The sequence below is a fragment of the Eubalaena glacialis genome, chromosome 6, assembly GCF_028564815.1.
Source record: "Eubalaena glacialis isolate mEubGla1 chromosome 6, mEubGla1.1.hap2.+ XY, whole genome shotgun sequence".
Taxonomy (NCBI): Eukaryota; Metazoa; Chordata; class Mammalia; order Artiodactyla; family Balaenidae; genus Eubalaena; species Eubalaena glacialis.
The window spans coordinates 140,475,293-140,497,953 of NC_083721.1; the positions used below are offsets into that span (position 1 = coordinate 140,475,293).

At 43.3% G+C, this 22,661-nt stretch overlaps 2 non-coding genes and 1 pseudogene across 2 annotated transcripts; 1 reads left to right on the forward strand and 2 right to left on the reverse strand.

The window, feature by feature from the left end:
* LOC133093062 (putative elongation factor 1-alpha-like 3) overlaps positions 1-22,661 on the reverse strand; it is a 61,095-nt pseudogene that overhangs the window by 36,076 nt on the left and 2,358 nt on the right.
* Positions 6,083-6,154, reverse strand: TRNAA-UGC (transfer RNA alanine (anticodon UGC)). The gene has a single exon. It is a non-coding gene; the product is annotated as a tRNA-Ala (tRNA).
* On the forward strand, positions 6,866-6,938 carry TRNAF-GAA (transfer RNA phenylalanine (anticodon GAA)). Its single transcript has one exon. It is a non-coding gene; the product is annotated as a tRNA-Phe (tRNA).

The following is a 22,661-nucleotide window of genomic DNA, read 5'->3' on the forward strand; positions in this document are numbered from 1 at the left end:
ACCATTAGTCCCTGGCCAAGTGTGCAAAAAAGTTCTCACATAATTACTGGGATTTTTCGTGGTCAAGGAGTGATAGGATTAGGACAGTCTTTCCCCTAAATCCCATTAGAATGCAAATCTCCCAGACAAAGATAGCATCACCTCAATCAGTATCAAGCCTGATCACCTATGTGTGACTAATTTGACTGAGACCTGACCTGAGGCATGTGCAGAGGACTAGTAAATGCCCAGGGCAGGAATCCCCAGCCCAAGGGCCCACCTGGCCTGGCAGGTAAAGTGAGTGAGTGAGGCCGCCCTGCTTTCAGAGGATAACCTGCAGCCCGTGCTGTTGCCTTGTTAACAAAGGCATGCTGCGTCTCCAGTCCAGCCCCTCCCTAGCACGGGACAGTATTGCTGGAGCTTCCAGTTTTCTGAGATGGAGCATGGGTTGCAGGTTATTAAAGTGTGAAAATGCTCAATTTTTAAACATTGCAACTAATTTATACTGTGCGGAGGAGGGACTATGAGGGGGAAAAAAGAAAAATAAGGTCAACCCTTGCAGTAATTTCGGAATTTCTAGACTAGTATGTTTAGACATTAACTCATTCGATTCTTACATTAATCCTGTGAGGTTAAGTGGGAGTGTTCCCATTCTGCAGATGAGAAAACCGAGCCTCACAGGGCATGGAACTTGCTGCAAATTAGTCTGAGGTCTTGGGCCTGCGTTTTTATATCTGTAAAATGAGGAAGAGGAGGTTTCTGAGCACCCTGAAGTTGGGTGCGAAGGTCTGCACAAGTTAACATGTGTGTATTTTTCTCAGAAAAGGATGCATAATAAGCTTCATTATATTCTCAAAGGGGTCCCAGACCCAAACAGCTTGAGTATCACCATCCCAGAGAGGATACAGATGAGGTGTTCTGTTTCATACATATGGTCATTTGTGTCATATTTTACATTCCACAAATAAGTGATATCATATGGTATTTGTCTTTCTCCTTCTGACTTACTTCACTTAGTATGATAATCTCTAGTTCCATTCATGCTGCTGCAAATGGCATTATTTCATTCTTTTTTTATGGCTGAGTAGTATTCCATTGTATATATGTACCACATCTTTATCCATTCATCTGTTGATAGACATTCAGGTTGCTTCCAGGTGTTGGCTATTGTAAATAGTGCTGCTATGAACATAGGGGTGCATGTATATTTTCGAATTAGAGTTTTCTCCAGATATATGCCCAGGAGTGGGATTGCTAGATCATATGGCAACTCTACTTTTAGTTTTTTGAGGAACCTCCATACGGTTCTCAATAATGACTGTATCAATTTACATTCCCACAAACAGCAACAGAAGATTTTTGAGGGAGGGAGTATGTTATCACTGACATTGTTAGAATGGCCTACATGTGGTGATGGATAAAAGCAAACTGACATTGTTTGCAATCTTTTATTGCTTGTACCTTGGGCACCTGCTCTCACTGGGGTCGGTTTGCCACTGTAGAGAGAAACCACTTTTCAATCATAATTCTGGAAAAATCTAGAGGTGTGACAGCACCTAATGCTGGACCAAGATGTGGAGTGTCTGGGGGCAGTGAGATAGAAGGGGAAGGGAGAAGGCAGAATATACTCACTCATTGCTGGAGAAAATGGGGATCAGTCTCACCTTTGGGCTAGAATCTGGTAATATCTATGAAAATTAAACATAAACATGCCTTTCAATCTAATCGTCCTACTCCTGGGAAAGAGGCTGAAGGTACCTCAAAATATTGTTATATCTGAACCGTGGAATTCCACAAGGCCACTAACAAGAATAAGTTAGAGCTGGATTGGCTGACTCAGAAGTATTTCCACGATGTTTTATTAATGGGAAAAAGCAAATGTTTACCAACTACAAGCCCTTCTGCGTGTGATATGAAATTTTCCATGAGGGTAAAAGCCCAGGGGAAGACCCAGAAAGGCTCCTACCCACCTGGCTTATCCCGACAAGAGAGGGGAGGGGTCAAAGCAAGAAAAAATAAGCCATAGATAGGAGAGAATAACTAAAGAGTCCCACAATAAAAACAGCATGCAAAATACTCCATTTATATAAAATTACATGTATTTGTTCACTGTCCCAGAGAACTATGAAAAAAAGGCCAAATTACTCAGGGCTGCCGATCAGAACTTTCTATGATGATGGAAATGTGTTCTATTCATGCTGTGCTATCCAAACCAGTAGCCAGGAGACGCATGTGGCTACTGAGCACGTGAAATGTGGTTAGTGTGACCGAGGAATGAAATCTTTAATTTATTTAATTTTAATTAAACTTAAGTAGCTAGTACAGCTATAGACAATGGTTTACTATAAGCAGTACTGTTGCTTTATTTTCTTTTTTCTACTCTTTATAGTGTTTGAATGGTTCTATGATGAGCAGTTATTATGTAATCAGTAAAATAAATAAATAAATAAAATTTAAAACCTGTAGAGAAGCAGTATGTGTGGTGATTAAGTGCTCAGATTTAGATCCAGACAGCCTGGTTCAAATCCTAGCCTTGCTACTTCATTGCTTATAATTTGGAGCAAATGCCAAATAAATAAATAATTTTTTTTTTTTTTTAAAAAGGGACTTCCCTGGTGGTCCAGTGGTTAAGACTCCATGCTCCCAATTGTGGGGGTCTGGCTTTGATCCCTGGTCGGGGAACTAGATCCCACATGCTGCAACAAAGATCCCGCATGCTGCAACTAAGACCTGGCGCAACCAAATAAATACATACATACATATATACATAAATATTTAAAAAAATAATAATTTGGGGCAAATTACTTAGCCTCAAATTGCTTTCTTTACTATGCCTCAGTCTCCTCACCAGTAAAAGGGGCATAACCATAGTACCCGTGTCATGGGGTTACTGTGAGGATGAAGTGAGTCTGTACATGAGAAACTCTTAGACCAGTTCCTGGCACGTGGTGTTTGATAAGTATTTGCAAATACAAATATTACCAAGGGTTTAGTTGCAAGTGATAGGAGACTCTGGCTAAAGAATTTACTCATTGGATACCTGTGGGCTCGCAGAAATGTTGAGATGTCTGGAGAACCAGGTTTCAAGCCCAGAGGGCAGACCCCCAAGTGATGCCTCACTGCTGTTCCAATGCCAACATATGTTGTCGGGGGCCACTGCTTCCCTTCGGTTCCCGAGTGCAAGTCCTGGCGGGTGTATCAGGTTGGCACAGCCTAGATCACCAGTCCAGGCCGGAGCCCTGGCTGGAGGGAGTCTGGGCAAGCGAGTACTCTACTTGCTAACTCAGCCTCTGTAGGGGGAGGGGGAGGCTCTACGATGGGAGGGCTCCCCTCTGATTCAAAACACTTCATGTGCTGGGAAGACCAAAATAAAGATTAAAAAAATACTACAAATCTTATTTAAATTAGGGAAAGGCTGGGGAGAGGGGGGAACAAAAGAAAAAAAGTTTTTTCCTCAATGTTCTGATAGTTTTACTCAAAGAATTATTTTTAGAAAAACAGTTCATTAATAGAGAAACATTGAAGGTTTAGAATGGGGGAGGAATAAATTATGAGTTTGGGATTAACATATACACACCACTATATATAAAATAGATAACCGACAAGGACCTACTGTATAGCACAGGGAGCAATACTCAATATTTTGTAATAACCTATAAGGGAAAAGAATCTGAAAAAGCATATATATATATAACTGAATATATATATAACTGAATATATATATAACTGAATCACTTTGCTGTACACCTGAAACTAACACAACACTGTAAATCAACTATACTTGATTTTACAATTTTAAAAAAAGGATAGGAAAATTTTTTAAAAATTTCATGAATTTTTAAGCTAGAATTTGAGTCTTTTTTTTTCTTTTTTCTTTTTTTTTGAATTTTTGAATTTTATTTTATTTATTTTTTATACAGCAGGTTCTTATTAGTTATCTATTTTATACATATTAGTGTATACATGTCAATCCCAATCTCCCAGTTCATCCCACCACCACCACCCCCATCCCCCCCCCCCCCCCCCCGACCCTGCATAGAATTTGAGTCTTGAAAGATGTTTTCTTGCTTGAGGCAGAAGATCCAAGCAAAACACTTGGACCCCCAGGCTAGCTCAGCTACTTTGCTTTGCCCCGAGTAACCTTGATAATCAGGTTAATAATTAAGATCTGTCCCAGCTCTTGAATTCTAAAAGTACCTCCTCCTTTCTCTCCTGGGGCTCTTATTCTTTTCAGAGGTGAGAAAAAATATTCCAGTAGGTGAAAACTACTTCTCCCCATGTTCGTGCTATACCATCTATACAAAAAGCTGCCCTGATGGGACATTCTGAGAATTGTGGGTTTGAGGATACATAAAGCCCTGGGTGGTGAGTGCCCAAGGTCACTGGAACCAGGGTTTCTGCTGTCCACGATCATCTGATACCACTTTACTAGGAGCCACCACTTCTAGCTGTGTGACCTTTGGGCTCATCCCTTCACCTTGGTCCTGTCTCAGTTTCCTGGTCTATAGAATGAGGGCCATGATAATAGAATGTACTTCATGAGGTTGTTAGCAGATTGCATGACTATGTATGAAGTGCTTAGAGCAGTGCCTGGCATATATCACACGCTATAAAAGTGTTTTGGTGGGTAAATAAAATTTATTTTGGACCTGCTCCTTTCTCAAGATATTTTAAAATTTTTAGTTCCAATAAAAAAGACTGACCTTCAATAAAGGGGAAATGTTGAGTTTGGGTTTGGATATGACATATTTTAAATGCCTACAAGATAGCCTCTTGAGGATGTCTGCCTACACACATTGTAAACTGAATCTGGAATTCTGTTGATATCTCTGAATCTCAAGTTTGGACATTTATGCAGCTAGAAGTAGAAGGCCCCTGAAGAATAGATAGAGTGAGAGCTGTTATGCATTAAGACGTGTAGATACTGGGACTTCCCTGGCAGTCCAGTTGTTAAGACTCTGTGCTTCCACTTCAGGGGGATGGCTTCGATCCCTGGCCAGGGAACTAAGATGCCACGTGGCACGGCCAAAAAAAAAAACTAGTAGATAAGGAGTTTATTATTAGTATTTGTGAAAAAACAAAGAAATGAGATTGCTCCTAGGCTGATCTCATTCTTTTTTGATTTATACTGGTTATTGTTATGGTCCTAAAATTTCCTTAGAAGAAGACCAATAAAAGTCTCATTTTCTGCCATCAGCTTCCAGGTAAAGTGATTATCTCTTCAGAAATTGCAGATCCCTTAAGCCATCTGTGAAAGGAAACAGCATCAATTCCACCAGTCCCCAAAGGACAACCTTTGAGGAGAAATACTGCCTATGGGGTCTGGTTTATTGAAAGGGGACGTCTCCTGCCTCCACGGCACCCACTTGCTGCTGAGCATCTGCTTCTCAACTTTTTGAGAATTCAGTGGAAGGGATGGGAAGGAAACAAAGAGATGGTTGACTATGTAGGAGCCAAGACCTCTCCATTACTTGAATTTATCTGAAAGCCAAGTGTTCTCTATGGCAGGGGATGAACAACACTTTGTCTCCAAAATTAAAGCAGGTTGGTGGTGGAGCTTTCCTTATTTTGTCTTTTTCCAGGCTCTTACCAGAGAAACAGAAGCCCTTGTTTGAATTCATGTGTTCTATTCCAGGTATGTAATAAAGGTTCATGAATGTGTCTAAGGCATTCAGTTTGCATTCCAAAGTGTTTTTCCAGAGGCGGTTGGAATCCTGCTCACAGCACCCTAATTTTTCCCATGGCTAGTGTCTTTAGGATTAGTTATTCTGGCTAAAGAAAGTGCACGCAGGTTTCTTTCTTTTTCTTTTTTTCCCTGTCTTATTTTGGATCTTCCTTCTCTTAAGTAGTATCGTAAAATGGTAGTCTCGGTGAAAAAGCTGGTTAAATTGGTGACATTCGTGGATGTGGAATAAGCCTTTTTTTTTCCTTCTTCTTCTCTTGTTTCTTCCTTCTGCTGTTGCACCAATCATGTTTACTTTCCATGTAAGCAAGGGAAAAAAAAGTGGTGGAAAGTGGAAAAGTAGGAGAGCATATTCTGCAGGACTGAAGGAAGGTATGTGTATAAAATATCTTGGAGACGAGAAAAAAGATAAAATCCTTATGGAGGTGCCGGGGATTGAACCCAGGGCCTCATACATGCAAAGCATGGGCTCTACCACTGAGCTACACCCCCAGGTGACAGTTGCCTTTTTTTTCGGTATGTTAGGAAATATACCCATTTTCTGTATTCTTTGGCAAAGCTATTTCCTTTTGTCAGAAAATTTATTCTGTTAACTCCACTATTTCTACAATTTTTAAATTAGACTTTTTTGGTGGATGGCTATGCTCAAGAATAGTAAATTCTAAACCCAAATTGTTACCATTCCTGCTCTTAGTTTCTTCTCAGCCAGGTCAGTCCTCTCCAAGACCTTCTCACCTGGGCCAAAAGACTATGACAGAGTAGATGGAAGCGTATAAAACAAAGAAACCAGCTCACTTGAAATTATCACCTGGAAACAGAAAACTGATTCCACATTAACAAAAATTAATCCATTTCTCAGAATCTTTCAAGATTATTCAAGAATGAATGAAAAGAGAGAAAAAATAAGGGACTCTAAGAAATTTTAAAAAATTTTTTCTGTAATTTTCTGAGCTGTGTCAGAGGAGCAGAGAGGCTTTCCAATGAATCCCTATCATTTCTCTTCGGTGTCTCTCCTCCTACCATCCCACACCACCAGGAACTGGATGCAAACATCATACATGGAAGACATTCCAAACTTTTTGGGTGGATAAATATATTGGACAATGAGACAGCAACACTTTCGAAGACTGCAATGTTCTAAAAATCGATTGAAAACAATCTCCGTTTTGAAAAATGAGTGTCAGGAAAGCTTACCCCTAAGGAGCTGAAATAGCTCAGTTGGGAGAGCGTTAGACTGAAGATCTAAAGGTCCCTGGTTCAATCCCGGGTTTCAGCATGTTAAGTGTTTTAGTCAGCATCCATGAGGAGGAGCAATTCTGGTAACCCCTTACCAGAAAGGTCTACCTTTGCATCCTTGAAACTTCAATCTTTTTTTTGTTTTGTTTTTTTGGCCATGCCACATGGCAGTGGAAGCTACCAGTGGAATCTTAACCACTGGACCACTAGGGAAGTCCTGAAACTCCCATCTTTGAATTTGGGTCTTGTGATTGATGTCCGATGAGCTTGGCACATGAACAAAGGAAATGTCTGGCATTCATTGCTTCTCCCATGTGTGTGCAGCGATTGCAATGCCCAATGAATTTTGATGTGCAAGATAAAAATGAATAGTAAAATTCATTCTTATAATTTAAAAAAAAAAAAAGACTGCCCTTACTGATCTCACCAGAATTCCCACAGCAATTATTATATGGATGAGTAGTAGGACAGGGTTCTTACTTCCCCTCACCATTGGCATTTTTTCCTCTCCTTACACGTGGTGTGGTGAATAATTTGCATAATAGATCCTGCAAGTTATTCTAAACAAGGTCGCCCATTTTAGCAAAGGAAAGATGTGTTTGGCTTGGAGATGCTTGTGATAGGCTTGAATAATGGCATCCAAAAGATGTCTACACATTAATCCCCAAAACTGTGAATATGTTACCTTATATGTCAGGTGTGATTAAGTTAAGGACATTGAGATGTGGAGATTATCCTGGATTATCCTGGTGGGCCCTGTATAATCACCAGGATCTTTATAAGAGGCCGGTGGGAGGTCAGAGAGGAAAGATGCTACATATGGCTGGCTTTGAAGATGAAGGGAGGGACCATGAGTCAAAGAATGGAGGCAGGTTTTAGAAGCTGGTAAATGCAAGGAAACAGATTCTCCTCTGAAGCCTCCAGAAGAAATGCAGCCTTGATTTTAGACTTCTGATTTCCAGAACTATAACATAGTAATTTTGTTTTGCTTAAAGCCACTAACTTTGCACTAATTTGCTACAGTAGCAAAAGGAAAAGAATACAATGCTCTATACCAAAGACTTTCTCCAGTTAGAACATGGAAAGTTCAGAGGACTTGACCTTGCAGAAGACGCCTAGAGTGAACCATAGCATAAGTAGATGGCACTTTTTTTTAAAGAAAGATTTGGCATCATCCTCTGGACTCTGTTTTGTGATCAACTAAGAACGAGATCATTTGCCATCTGGTCATGAGTTGTACCTGCAGATGTTTCCAAACATAGCAGCGAATTTTTTCCTTAGAACATACTTGGAGAGTTCCTATTTTTCTCTTGTGCCATTCCTTCCATTGTTTTTGTTGTCTGTTCCCTAAATCTTTTATTTACATTTTTACGTATTTATATAATAGTACTTAAAACTACCATGTATCACAAGCCTTCTGTGATCAGGCATGGCCAAAGCATTCACATGCATTCATTCATTTAATCTCCACAATAACCTTTGGAAGTATTTACTGCAATTTTACCCATTTTACGGATGAGGAAACTGAGGCATGGAGAGAATAAGTAACTTTCCCAAAGTGGCACAGCTTTACAGTGAGCCATGGTTCAAAACCAGGTCATGAGTCTAACTGCTCATAACAATGAACTTCTTCAGGGCCAAGACCCAGTGTTATTCTTGTTTTTACCTCCCCGACTCCCACCCTGCCATGCCTAGCCCATTTATTGAGCTCCTGTTACTGCTAGCACTGTGGTAAGCACTTCCACATATATGACTTCACATCATCTCTACTAGAACCTCAAGTGTCTTGTCCAAGACCCTACAAATACTAAAGTGGAAGACCTTTCCAAACCACTATGCTGAGTTACAGACCTGAGAGCACTGGAGTTGGGGCCAAAAGCCTGATTGGAGCCTTAGCTCTTCCACTTACTACCAGCAGTGCAACTTGTGCCAGTCTCTTCATCATTTGGGTATCTGTTACTTCACCTCTAAAATGGGGGTGATCAAACCTACCCTGTAGGCATTTCAAGCTCCTCCTGGATGGGGCTGGTGGCACATCACAGCTGGGAGACAGAGCTGGCTCCCCAAAAGGCAGCAGCAGGTGCCTGAGGCTGGCTGATGGAGCAGAGCACTGGAGGGCGCTCTACCCTTTCTCCAGTGAAGCTCAGCTCTGTTCCTTCTACCTTGCCTTCTCCAAAAGGAGCCACCATCCAGCTGAAGATGTTAGAGATTACTTCCTCCCTGGGAGCAGTGTCACATCACCTGCCCCAACTCCCGTATGATTCATTCACTGGGTGCAAATGCTGTTTCTCCCCCCCTCCCCTCCTCAGTCAGGGTCTTGTTGCCACAGGCATTGGCAGCAGCTTACAGAGTCTCACTGTCACGTGGGGATGGGAGCAGGAGGCTAATGCCCTACCTGACCCCTTCCTTCACCATGGTTCCAAACACCTATCCAGGCACTGAAGGAAATTTGAAGACGAAAGGGCTATGGGACCTTTATACTTGAGATGAGGGAGAGGGTCCCAGTGCCTGGGAAATAGGCATACCACCAGTTTCTACTACTTCTGCAACCCAAGGATAAGGAAGAAAGGAAGCAGCCCACAGCAACCTCCAACCTCAACTCCAGGAACCAGGAAAGATTCTCAGCCACCTCCCAAGTTATTTAAAACATAATTCAGGAGAGACCGGCCAAGATGGCGGAGTGGAAACAACTTGAGCTCACCTCCTCTCATGGGCACACCAAAATCACAATTATCTGCAGAACAACCATGAAACGATGAAAAAGACCAGAACTTACCAGAAAAGATCTTCTACAGCAAGACACAAGGAAGAAACCACAAAGACGTGGGTAGGAGGTGCAGACTCACAATACAGTCAAGTCCCGTACCCCCAGGCACCAAATTAGCACCAGCACCTGGCCCCGCCCAGCAGCCTGTGGGCACAGGTGCTGGGACCCCTCAGGCTGAGCAACCCCCGATCACCAGCAGACAGCCTGCCTACAGACTTCCTGAGCCTACAGCCACCTCTAAACACGGCCCTGCCCACCCTGGGAAATCTTCAAATACACTTGGATTTGGACTCATGAGCTCAAAGTAGCTCTGCAGTTTTCAGAGGGAACGCTCTCTGGACCCTGGTTTTCACATCTGTGAAATAAAAGTGTTGGATGAGGTGATTTGTCTGGACATTGGCAGCTGTGAAATGCCACGTTCTCTGATGATCTCAGTAACTGGTATGCTCTGACAACAAAGGACATCAAGAAGATCCCATTATTATGCTGGAAAAAAAAGGTTATTTTGTCCGAAGTTGTCTCTAAATTCCATTTTGGAAATAGGCAGTGTGTGCATTTTTATAGGAATTTGTACTCGTTTCCCTAAAGCACTTGCCAAAGTCACACTCTTGGTTATTGGAAGAATTGAGGGGCAGCCCTCAGTCTCCAGACTCCAAAGCCGGAATGCGGGCCATTTCTACAAGGACGGAAAGAGGTGCCGAAACGGGACCGAAAGGGCAAGCTCTGCTTTTGTAAAAGTCCTTTGGAGCTTGCTGACTGTTTCAGTTTCAGCCACACTCAGACGTGCGCTCTTGCTGCTGTTGCCATTTTCCGCATGAAAGTTGCTAGGGCTCTTTCACACTTTCCTTCTGAATTACTACAACACGGTTTTAGGATTATTCCTATTTCACCTGAAGGCTTTCCTTTGAATGTACAGTGTGTGTGCAGACATCTGTTTACAGTTTGCTGAAATCTCAAGTGTGATTCCATAACATCTCAGTTTCTCTTTCCATGGGGGATGGATGTCTCCCTCATTTTAAGCCTAAGTCAGGGCTGCCCAAGGCTTTTCACATCAGGGCACTCATAAAAATGGTATTTGCACAGTGGATGGGGCTACTTCAGATCCTGAGTGCCTGTCTGGAGACTCCAGCCTTTAGGTACCCCGTCCCAGCCCAGCATCCCTGAGGACTGAGGGCATGACAAGGCCCACATGTTTTCTCTAACATTTTGTTATAAAAAGTTTCAGACATAAATAAAAGTTAAGAGAATTATACAGAGGATAACCATGTACCCACCACCTAAATTCTACCGCTAAGATTTTACTTTACTTGCCCTATTACATTTGTATTCATCTATCCACCCTTTATCCAGCCATCATATTTTGTGATGTAATGCGATGTAAGTTGCAGATGCCAGCATCCTTCACCCTAAACTTTTCAGCACACATAGTACTAGTAACTAGAGCTTCAATATTTATGTTTTTTAAGATGAAGCTTATGTACTGTGAAATGCACTAATCTTTCTTTTAACCATTTTTTAAAAATTGAATTATACTTAATTTACAATGTTGTATTAGTTTCAGGTATACAGAAAAGAGATTCAGTTATACATATATGTGTGTATACATATTCTTTTTCAGATTCTTTTCTATTATTACAAGGTTATTACAAGATATTGAGTATATTCCCTGTGCTATGTAGTAGGTCCTTGTTGTTTATCTATTTTATATATAGTAGTGTGTATATGCAAATCCCAAACTTCTAATTTATCCCTCCTCCTGGTCCCCGTTTTCCCCTGGGTAACCATAAATTTGTTTTCTGTGTCTGTGATGAAGTGCACTAATCTTAACTGGCAAACCCATACACTCGTGTAACCCAAACCTCTATCAAGATAAAGAGCATTGCATCACCCAGGAAGTTCCCTATTGCACTTTCCAGTCCCTCCCCACGCCCACCACCCCACCTCACCCCTACAGGTCAGTTTTGGATGTTCTAGAGTTTCATGTAAATGGAACAATACAATATGTTCTCTCTCAGCCCAGCTTTCACTCAGTGTGTTTTTGACATTCATACATGTGGTTGCATGGAATCTGTAATCCCCTTTTACTAACAAGTAAACCGCACTGCATAAATACACCATGGTTTGTTTAACTGTTCCTCTGTTGATGGACCCTGGGCTGCTCCACTTTTCCATTCTCTCTTATGATATCTACCACTCAGATGCATTTCATGCTCCAGCAGATCCATTCCTGGAGGACTGTGTGACAAGAGTGCTCTGGTATATCAAGCCCAGTTTGCCCACTGGCTTGGGCTGGGGTTTGGTTTCTCCAGGGGCAGTTTGCACACTGGTGAGCCGTGCATGGGACACGATGGTGGCCTTGTCATGCCCTCAGTCCTCAGGGATGCTGGGCTGGGATGGGGTACCTAAAGGCTGGAGTCTTGACTGTATTGTGAGTCTGCGCCTCCTACCCACGTCCTTGTGGTTCCTTCTTTGTGTCTTGCTGTAGAAGATCTTTTCTGGTAAGTTCTGGTCTTTTTCATCATTTCATGGTTGTTCTGCAGATAATTGTGATTTTGGTGTGCCCATGAGAGGAGGTGAGCTCAAGTTGTTTCCACTCTGCCATCTTGGCCGGTCTCTCCTGAATTACATTTTAAATAATTTGGGAGGTGGCTGAGAATCTTTCCTGGTTCCTGGAGTTGAGGTTGGAATTTGCTCTGGGCTGCTTCCTTTCTTCCTTATCCTTGGGTTGCAGAAGTAGTAGAAACTGGTGGTATGTCTATTTCCCAGGCACTGGGACCCTCTCCCTCATCTCAAGGATAAAGGTCCCATAGCCCTTTCGTCTAAGAGATTTATTCCAGTGACCTCATTTAACAGATGAGGAAACTGAGGCCCAGTGAGTAAGAGACTTGCCCTGGGTCACACAGCTAACTAGTGGCAGGCGAGGCCTAAAACTGTCAGGCTGAGAACCCTCTTGGTTCTATCATTAGGAAAGGTTTTTGCCTCAAATCGAAGCATTGCTATCGAATGCATTTTAGAATCTTGGACTTTTAGTTCTGATAATGTATTTCTGCAAATGGTAATCTTTGGTATCTCCTGAAGCAATTAGTTCAAACATTTTTTTTTAAATATTTGTTTATTTATTTGGCTGTGTCGGGTCTTAGTTGCGGTATACAGGCTCTTCATCGCTCACACTGGCTTCTCTCTAGTTGCAGTAGGCGAGCTCCAGAGAGCACGGGCTCAGTAGCTGTGGCGCGTGGGCTTAGTTGCCCTGCAGCATGTGGGATCTTAGTTCCCCAACCAGGGGTCAAACCTGTGTCCCCTGCATTGGAAGGCAGATTCTTAACCACTACACCACCAGAGAAGTCCCCAAACATTATTTTTTAAAGTTTATAGACACTTCAAAAAATAAAAGAATGAAACGGTAATTTAATTACCGTTTAATTTAATTAAGCAGCTTAATTAAAGTTTTTAGCTATTTATCTATTTATTGCTTTATAATAAAGTGTTTCTGCAATGCCCAACTGCTTTGGCAGAGCATAGAGAAATACAATTATTAATTGCTACTATCATAACCACTTCACAAAGCAGTGAGTACTTAGATCTTCACCCATACTTCCTGGGAGCAAAAGTTTCACACCAACATTCCTCACAGACAAGCAACTTCAGAGTAAAATATTCATATGAATCATCAAGAGCTATTATTAAACTCTTTTCAGAGTTTCTGAGTCATTGCCTAAAAGAATATCTAACTTGGGTTTAATTTGAGGAGAAAATAGGGGGCTCAAATTTGACATTTTTCTTCTGCCTTAAAAAGCACTGGTCCTTGACCCTGTTTCCTGGTCCTGCCCTCCCCATCACTCCTTCTAGGAGAGGAGTGGTACTCACAGGCACGCTGACTGCTCTGTAAAATGAGATGTGTGCGCAGGCCTTTTCCTAACTCTGACAAAGTAGCGCGCTGACCACCTTGCCAACTCCCTCCACCCAGAGTCTCCCTAGAAAAGCTGTAGAAGCAGGTGCAGTCGTGCATCTGAAAAACTATCAACAACACCTCCAAAGTGTGAGATGCCCCTGGGGAGAAGGCAGGCTGTCTAGGCAGGTGTGATGGGGGAGACAGCGGGAGGGCAGAGCAGACAGAGGGTATGGGCAGAGAGAGGATTCTAAATTCTCTTCCCTCTCCATGGCCTGGCCTTGGATGGATCAGAGCAGCCTCTTGGCCACAGAAACCTGCAGCATCAGTGCAGGCGGCCAGTGCTGTCAGGGTATGTAGAAGTACCACAGAAGCCCTGCTGGTGCGAGGAGCTGATGAAAACTGGACCGGCAGCTGATACTTAGCATCCATTCACTCACCTCTCCCACCTCAAGCTCCCCAGGATGACGGATTCTAACCTAGGAAACCCCTGCTCACAGGAGGTGCCTGGCAGCACGGTACCGAAGGTTGTAGTCTGCGGGGTTCTGTGGGGTCCAAAGTGGTCTGCCCAGGGGCTCATCCCTTCCCTTCTTCTTAAACTCCCGTGGAGGGATCTGGCTCTTCCTCAAAACCAGAGAGGATAGCTTAAAACAGGAACATGAGTTCCCAGGGTGAAATAACCTTGCACCTAAAGACGACAAACAGAACAGCAGACGTTGATTGGAACTCACCGGGCAAGAGCTTAAATAAACACAATAAATATTCTCTAAAGGGCTGGAGGGTGGGGAAGAGGCGAGATGGTGGCCAAAGGGCACGAACTTCCAGTTACAAGATGAATAAGTTCCAGGGAGCTAGTGTGCAGCCCGGTGACTACAGTTAACAACACTGGGGGTTGTATACAATGAAAGTTGCTCTGAGATCTTAAATGTCCGCACAACAACAGCAACAGAAACGGTGGTTATGGGAGGTGAAAGAGGTGAGAACTAAGTGATCAAGAAAAACCAAGTCCTATCACGTCGTTAGAGCAGAAATGCCTAAAGGCAACCACTGCTGGGCTTTTCCACGGCAGAGCCAATAAAATCCTGTGTACGTGTGCGCACGCGCACACTCCAGACAGCTTGAATTAGGTTTCTGTCTCCCGGAAACAAGGACCTAAGAGGGGACGCGGGAGGGGGGGGTAGCTTTGCCACTTTGTGATGCAATGAACAGAGTGACTTCAGAAAGAGCCCCTTTCCGAAGGCGTTAGTTACTTTAGCTAATAATTCACTGGCTAAAGCCCCTAGTCTTCTTATCCATTCTTGACTTGGCAGTCCCCATAATCTTGCTGAAATAATACAAAAATGTGTACTCTTTAGAATACATATAAATTTTGATTCCATCTATACAAAGCTCTGGAAAATAAAAACTAATCTCTACTGACAGAACGCAGATCAGCAGTCGTCTGGGGCTCTGAGTGAGGCAGGGAGGGAGGATTTAAAAAGGGGCAGGAGAAAACGCTTGGGGTGATGGACATGTTCGCTCTCCTGATGGTGTTTCTGGTTTCAGCAGGATATATGTGTGTGGAAACTCACCCAAACGTATACTTTTTTTTTTTTTAGTATTAGGTTCTTCTTGTCTCAAAGTATATATATATATATATATATATATATATATATACATATTTTTTTAAACATCTTCATTGGCGTATAATTGCTTTACAATGGTGTGTTAGTTTCTGCTTTATAACAAAGTGAATCAGTTATACATATACCAAACGTATACTTTAAATACGTGTAGTTTATTGTATGGCAATTATATCGCAATAAAGCTTTAAAAAAGAAAACAAAATAAAAATGTATTGGCAAAACAAAAAGAAAATTGGATAATGTCGCCCTATTTAACACCCTGCAGTGGTCTCCCAATTCTCTCAGGGCAAAACCCAGTCTGTAACGGGGTTTGGAAGGCTTTCCTGATCTGCCCCTGCCCGGTCGCAGCTCTTACCATATCCAACCTCTCAAGTGGGGCCCCGGACATCCTGGATTCCTCCCAATTTCTGGGTCCACTCCAAGCATGTGCAACCTTCTGCTTCTTGGAACATCTCCCCAGGCCCACTCCTGCACGCGCACACACACGTTTACCTGGATACTTGCTTTAGGCTCCTGCTCATACATCCCCTCCTTGACACTTTCACGGAGCATCTCCCCACCCCATGACTGCTAGGAGCCTTCCTATGTACTCCATTGTACACAAGGCTTTCCACAGCTTAGCACGTATTACTCTGTCTCCTAAGTGCCTTTTTACTTCTCTGAAGCCCCTCACCATCCTGTGAGATATTCTGAGGGTCTGTCTTATAAATCATAGCTCTGGTGCCCTGAACACTGTCCAGAATATGGTATGCTTGTTGAATGATTTGATAAATAAATCAATAGGTCATAGACAGTCCAAGAGTATATCTTAACTACTAAACTTAGAGGAGACTGAGGCTAACCTTGAGAAATGGGGAGAGTCAGGGTAGCACAGTGATAAGAGCTCGGGCCCCAGTGTTAGGTAGTCTTGGGTTCAGATATCAGCTCTGCCACATAGTAGTGTAACCACATGGATGTTCCCAAACCTCGCTGTGCCTCAGTCTCCTCCTCTGTTAAATGGGGATGGTGATATCTATTTCATTGGGGTGTTTTGAGGATTAAAGGAGATAATCTGTATAACTTGAGGTCCAAATGTAACTACAACTAAAGAAAATAATATCATAGTCCTTAAGAGAAAAAGGAACTAAATAATAATAGAAGCCAGCCAAATACATGTTCCTGGTATTACCAAAATGAGGAAGCCAGTTTAAGGTCAAGTAGCTGCACAGTAGTTCATCTCCCTCCTATCAGTTTGTGCCTGAGAGCCCGTCTCAACAAACTTCTTGCCTGAAAATCTCTATCTCAGGACCTGCTCCCCTGGAAACTGTGCCTGCGACACTACGTCCAAACACCCATCCCTCGACGCACTGGTCACCCCCGTGCGCATATGCCCATGCACCACTGGGCAAGCAGTCAATTCAGGACTCCAATGCCTCCCCTGAAGCCAAAACAATTGGGCAGCTGAGTATCCTGGATCAGAAGAATAAAAGCAAATTCCCACTGCCCTTATGAATCTGAAATGTTGAATCATATTTCAGGGCAAGGAACCTTTGGGAAAGAGGCTCTGAGTTTATTGAAGGACTGGAAGGAAAAGGATATTTAGGGGGAAAATCTGGGAGAGCAGGACACAGACAACTGAGCTTATTCTTGATAAAATGTAAGCTCCTGAAGGGAGGGATTTCTGTCTGCTTTGTTCTCTGCTGTGTCTCCTGAAACAGTGTCTGGCATATGGGAGGCGCTCAATCAGTATCAAGTCAATGAATGTAGAGTTTGACAGGGCAGGGAAGGAGGCAAAGCTAACAGCAAAATGAAAACTTTAATGCAACTGCCAGAGAAAGAGTGAGGCGGTGAAGCTTGGTGGGTCAGATCCTGAGTTGTGACCACAGGCAGACCTGAGTTCAAGTCAGGCTTTGCAACTTACAGCTCTAGGACAGCTGGCAAATCATTAACCTCTGCAAACCTGTTTCCTTATCTGTGAAATTGGACTCATATTTAATACAATGACTCTGAAGATTAAATAAAATGACTTAGATTATTAAGTGCTTGTACAGGGTAGACACACAGTTCTCTGTTCATAAGTGAGCACATTTGGTACACATGTACACACACACACATACACACTCACACAACCTCCAGGGACTTGAGGGGTGACAGTGTTTTACTTCTGGATCCTCCAGAGGAAGGAGTGTGGTGCTTTGTTTACTTTAAGGATGACAAGAATCAATGCAAAATGTTCTGGCCAAGTAGAGCCTGTGAAATAAACCTGAAAGGCTATACCAGCCCATTAATTTGAGTCTTAACCATATTACTGATTTTAGAGTCACTTAAGCAAATCAATGTATCGAAACACACTTTGGAGAACAGCCTAATCTGTGAGTAATTTTTTTAAATCGGCCATTTAAGATACTGCCGCTGAGGCCTGACTATTCCACTTTGATTTAGAGCAGAACGCTTGTGCCAGACAGAGGACAGGCCATTTGACTCTTTCTGCCCACGCATTCTAAACAACAAAAGCTAGGACACAAGATTAGCTATGGCCTCCTGTTACCATGGTATATAAGCTACAAAATCCATTTCTGACTCCAGTCTCTAATTGAATGTGGGACGGAACTGGGAAAGCTGCCAAGGACAGCCAATGGTTTCACATAAATTCTTCAACTATAGGGAACAATACAATACAATACAGGCAGAACAATACAAGTTTCCTTTGTGCTCCCTTTACACTTTGATTGACAAAAGTAATTATGTACTTATTCAGAGGTAATGTTCTGTCTTCCATGGTACCATTATGGGTGGTTTGGACATTGTGGTTTTCTTTCCTCCCTCATTGAATAGCAGCCATGAGATCTGAATAGAACTGACCCTCACTTAATCCTGTTCCCCTGGGCACAGTCGCTGCTTTAGGCCACCCAGGCCAAAGTTCACGGTTGCCCTTTGACCATAGGGGTTGGTCAGGGCTGGTCAATCATGGCAAAGCTAAGGACTCTTGCTTTGGATACAAATAAGGGGAACCAGCCTTGAGATGGAGCCCTCACTATAGTAGTATAGTGTAGAGAGAGAATAAAACTAGGTCATTGAGCCTTTGGGTCAACTATTCCTGAAATCTACATACTTCTCAGATTTCCAGGTATATGAGCTAAAAAGGTTGAAATTGGATCTTCTGTTACTTACAACCCAAAACTTCATGAATAATATATGCCCATCAGAAAATGAAAAGGTATATACATTTCCAAAATTATATTTGACTTCCTGCCTTTCATCCCAGACCCAAATTCCTTGCAGTGGCGTGCATAATCAAGGTGGACAGTCTTACATACGCAGAATGATTTTCCTTCACATCAGAAAAATCTATCATTCATCCAATGGGCTTGGTTTATCTGTTAAAATGTATGAAAATAACACTTGCTATAAATAACTTATATCTTAGTGTAATTACAATTAGCTATAATGAATGCACTTGGAGGCCTATCTTGCGGTCTGATAAACTGCCACCAGCTGTCATGCTAGCAGACCTGAAACAATGATTTGTGAGTTTAATTCCCTTAAAATAATATCATGAAACTGAAGCAACATGACCTCTCAACTCACCAGTGTTATCTTTAAAATTTCCATGCAGCCAATACACAAAGATGTTTGTTCTGATATTGGACACTGTTTAAAAAAAGTGGATGTTCTATGTTTTTTGAAGGACATAAAGCCCTTCACACTAAGGAGATGAACCATAGAATTTCAGTTATCAGCCAATAGGTGGAAGAGAATTTGAGGAGTGTCCGTTCCATAGGGACCACAAAAACCTTATCACATAACAATCAGCAGGGCTGGTCTTGAGTTCCAAACCTCAATGTAAATACTAGGTCAGCTCGTCTCGACTGTACCCATATTTGAAGACTAGGAAGTGTGATGTTGCCATGGTAATAAGTTGCTAGGATACCTCCAAGCAGCCAGTGTAAGCTGACTTTGTTAAATGGTATCACAAGGATTAAGAACTAATATGTGTTTTGATTGGATAGAGTGATGAGAAGTGTTTCTTTGCATTATTTAGGAAGCCAAATAGGGACCTTTGAGATAATTTATCCTAACCTTTTGTTCATTTCACAGATTAATTTATTCAAATATTTATTGAGCACATACTATGTGTCAGGCAGTGTGATAAATAACGGAAGACACAGGGCACCCTTGAGATGTGCACAGGAGATGCAGAGACCACGACCCAGAGAGACTAGGAAGTTGCCTAATGGACACAAGGCCCCTGGACTTGTACAAGAGTCTTGAATCCCAGTCCAGTGCTATTTGCCACAATGTGAAAAAACTTGTTGGAGGGACTTCCCTGGTAGTCCAGTGGTTAAGAATCTGCCTTCCAAGGTAGGGGACACAGGTTCGATCCCTGATCAGGGAACCAAGATCCCACATGCCACAGGGCAACTAAGCCCGTATGCCACAACTACTGAGCCTGCACACCACAACTAGAGAGAAGGTCAGGTGCTGCAATGAAGATCCCGCGTGCTGCAGCTAAGACCTGACACAGCCAAATAAATAAATTAAAAATATTTTTTTCAAAAAAAAAGAAAAAACTTGGACAAAAATTAATATGAATTAATATTCAAAATGAGCTTCTACTGGCTTGCTCAGCTTTCATAAGAGAAAAGACTTTTCAAGAAGCATGCATTCAATAAGCATTTTACTGAGTGCTTACTGGGCCTACTCTATTGTAACATGCCAGATGCTGGGGAAACACAGTCATGTTCTAGTAGGGCCAAAAGAAATTCAAAGGAAGAATTCTGGCCAGTGGGATGGTTCTCTTGTGGAGGCATGCTCAAGTTGCCATGGCAGCCCAAATGAGGGGAATGAAAGCTGCCCTAAAGGGGTGATGAGCTTTGAAGGACAAGTAGGCATTAAGGAGGCTTGAGGCAAGCAGGCCTTTCCAGGAATGGGCTCCATGTGATGTAATTAATATGTTACTACAGTGAGGACTGGCATTTTCTCAGCAGTGCCTGAGGGCAGGTGCCTGATACCTATGGGGACCACGTGTTCAGTTTAAACAGTCAACAACTTTGTCCCACAAAGTTGGAGCCATTTCAACCAACCATATTCTAGTTTGGGAAATGTGGTATTGAAGCCAATATTTGAACAGACCTTAAAGTACATGGTGCTGGAGTCACTAGGAACGGTTCAAGTGGCTGAGTTATTCTGCCCAAAACATTTGTCCCATTCACAGACCCAGCACAGTTTTAACTCCTTCCTTAACACCAGATCCATAAAGTCTTTGCTTCCCCTTGTGCCCGCCTCCTCCAGGCTGCCTGTCCTACACCGTTAGCCCTTGTCTCTGGAGACAGTTTCGTGTCCACTGTGATCTCCTCCCTGCTTGGCTGGGCCCTCTCTTTCACAGGAGACTTGGGGTTGGTCTGGTCATCGATGGCACCGACAGGCAGAGGCACTCACCCTCCCAAGCCTTGCACCCTGAACCTCCATTCTGTTCCACGCTGGGGAGGCCTCCACCAGCCTCCTGCCCCACCCGCCCGGCCACATTGTCTGGTCTCCAGCACCTCACCTCTTGCTTCCACGCTCAGCGCTGCCCGTCCTGGTCTCTGCCTGGTGCTTTGGGTAGTGGCGGATGAGCCAGACCAGCCAGTCATTGGCCTTTCTGACCCCTGTCTCTCAGCCCCCACTGCATGCTGTGCCCTATTTCTTAGAAGTCACTTAGGACTCCAGATGCCTCCAGGGTGAGAAATGAGCTTCTCCCCTCCTGCATTTCACCCACTGTAAGACATCATTGACTGCTACATGCATTATTATATTATGTACTTCTAAGAAAGAAAAATTCTGCCATTAAGCCATAACACGATGTTTTCTTATCACTTCATTTTCTAAAAATTTCTATATATTGAAGATTTTTTTACTTCATTAGACATGGTTTTCATCATAGATCACTCTTGTGCATACACAGGAAATATACCCAAAGTAAAGTGATTTAAATATTCCTAAAACTTCTGCAGAGTTTTCAACTCTTTTGAATCATTTTTCAACTTGAGGTGTTAGGTGTTCATGTTTTTCTACAAAACATCGACCTCTGTGCCATCAAGAGCAACATTTCTTAAGAGTTCTCCACCTGAGTCTCTGGGATTTCCTCCCAAGCTGCTGACATTCATCCTACAGGTTTTCAGGCCATGTGCAGCAGGTGACGACCATGTCAGGACCACCACCTGGCATGAGTTGTAAGACCTATCTTGACTTCAGAGAGTTTAATGTCTGTCTTAGAATAATGGAAACAAGGGGACGTCAGACCTGCTGTTCCCCACACACGACCACCGCTGCAAAACTCGCCAGGGAAAAGCCCAGGACCTGAACTTGTCTACCTCAGCCTTTTGACACGGCACCACCCTGCGTGCATCTCCAGAGATGTCTAACCTGTGACTGGCTCTTCCGGGCGGCCTCGTTCCTGGCAGCCCCACCCCAGTGGGAGAAGGATGAGCTTCAAAGCCGGCACCACAGCAGGACCTGCGTTCAAGGACTCTGAATTCAAACCTGTCAAATTCATGCCTGGATCCCTCTGAAGAGTTCCTGGAGTGGTGTGCTGAGGTAGGGTAGGCCTGCAAGGAGGGTCCTCACACCCAATACCCTCTTTTATAATCAACACTTCTAGACACCAAAGATGGCTGCAAATATATCTGTCCCACCTGATCTTCTAGAACTTGGTCACTCCTTTATCCAGAGATGGAGCCCAGCCTCCCCACCCCTCAAATCTATGTGAGTTTTGTTGTTTGTGACCAACGGAACATGGCAGAAATGAAGTTGACTTCTGAGGCTGATTCAGACAAGGCCGTGCAACTTCCATCTTGCTTTCTGGAGCCCTGACGGCCAGGTAAGCAGTCTGACCACCCTGAGGTGACCACTCTGAGGAGCCCAAGCCAGTTACCATGAAAAAGCCTGAGACTGCGTGGCAGGAGACAGGCCTGGCTGGCCTGCAGCTGCTCAAGTCCAGCCTGGATCTGACCCCAGCCATGAAGGATAAAGGAACTGCTGTTACTCTAAGCCACTACATTTGGGGATGATTTGTTACATGACCATAGCAGATGGAACCCACCTTTGTGGATGGGGTGTCATTCCCATGGGGAATGACCAGCCTAGAGTCATTAAATCCTCCACGTGACCACCAAGAACAGCGTCTCCAGGGAAAGGCTTGGAGCTCCGAGACCACTGTTTTGGCCGCTTCCTGCTCACAGAGCTTCAATTACCTTCTCCATGCCCTCTTCTCCTCTTCATCACCCTGAAGTCTTAGGATGGAAAATTTAGATAACTTACCATCTATCGCATAAGCAAGGAACAACTTGAGCTAGCTCTAGAAGCTGGAAAAAGGTCAAATGGATGACAGATAATTCCCTATTTAGTTACACCCTGGCCTTCGCTTTGGGACTCCATCCTGGCATCGGCGGCTTCATGTGGTGTGAGGTGGTGACAGGCCTTGCCTGCCTTGCTCCACGCCGATAGCGAGGGCATCCAGGCCTCCAC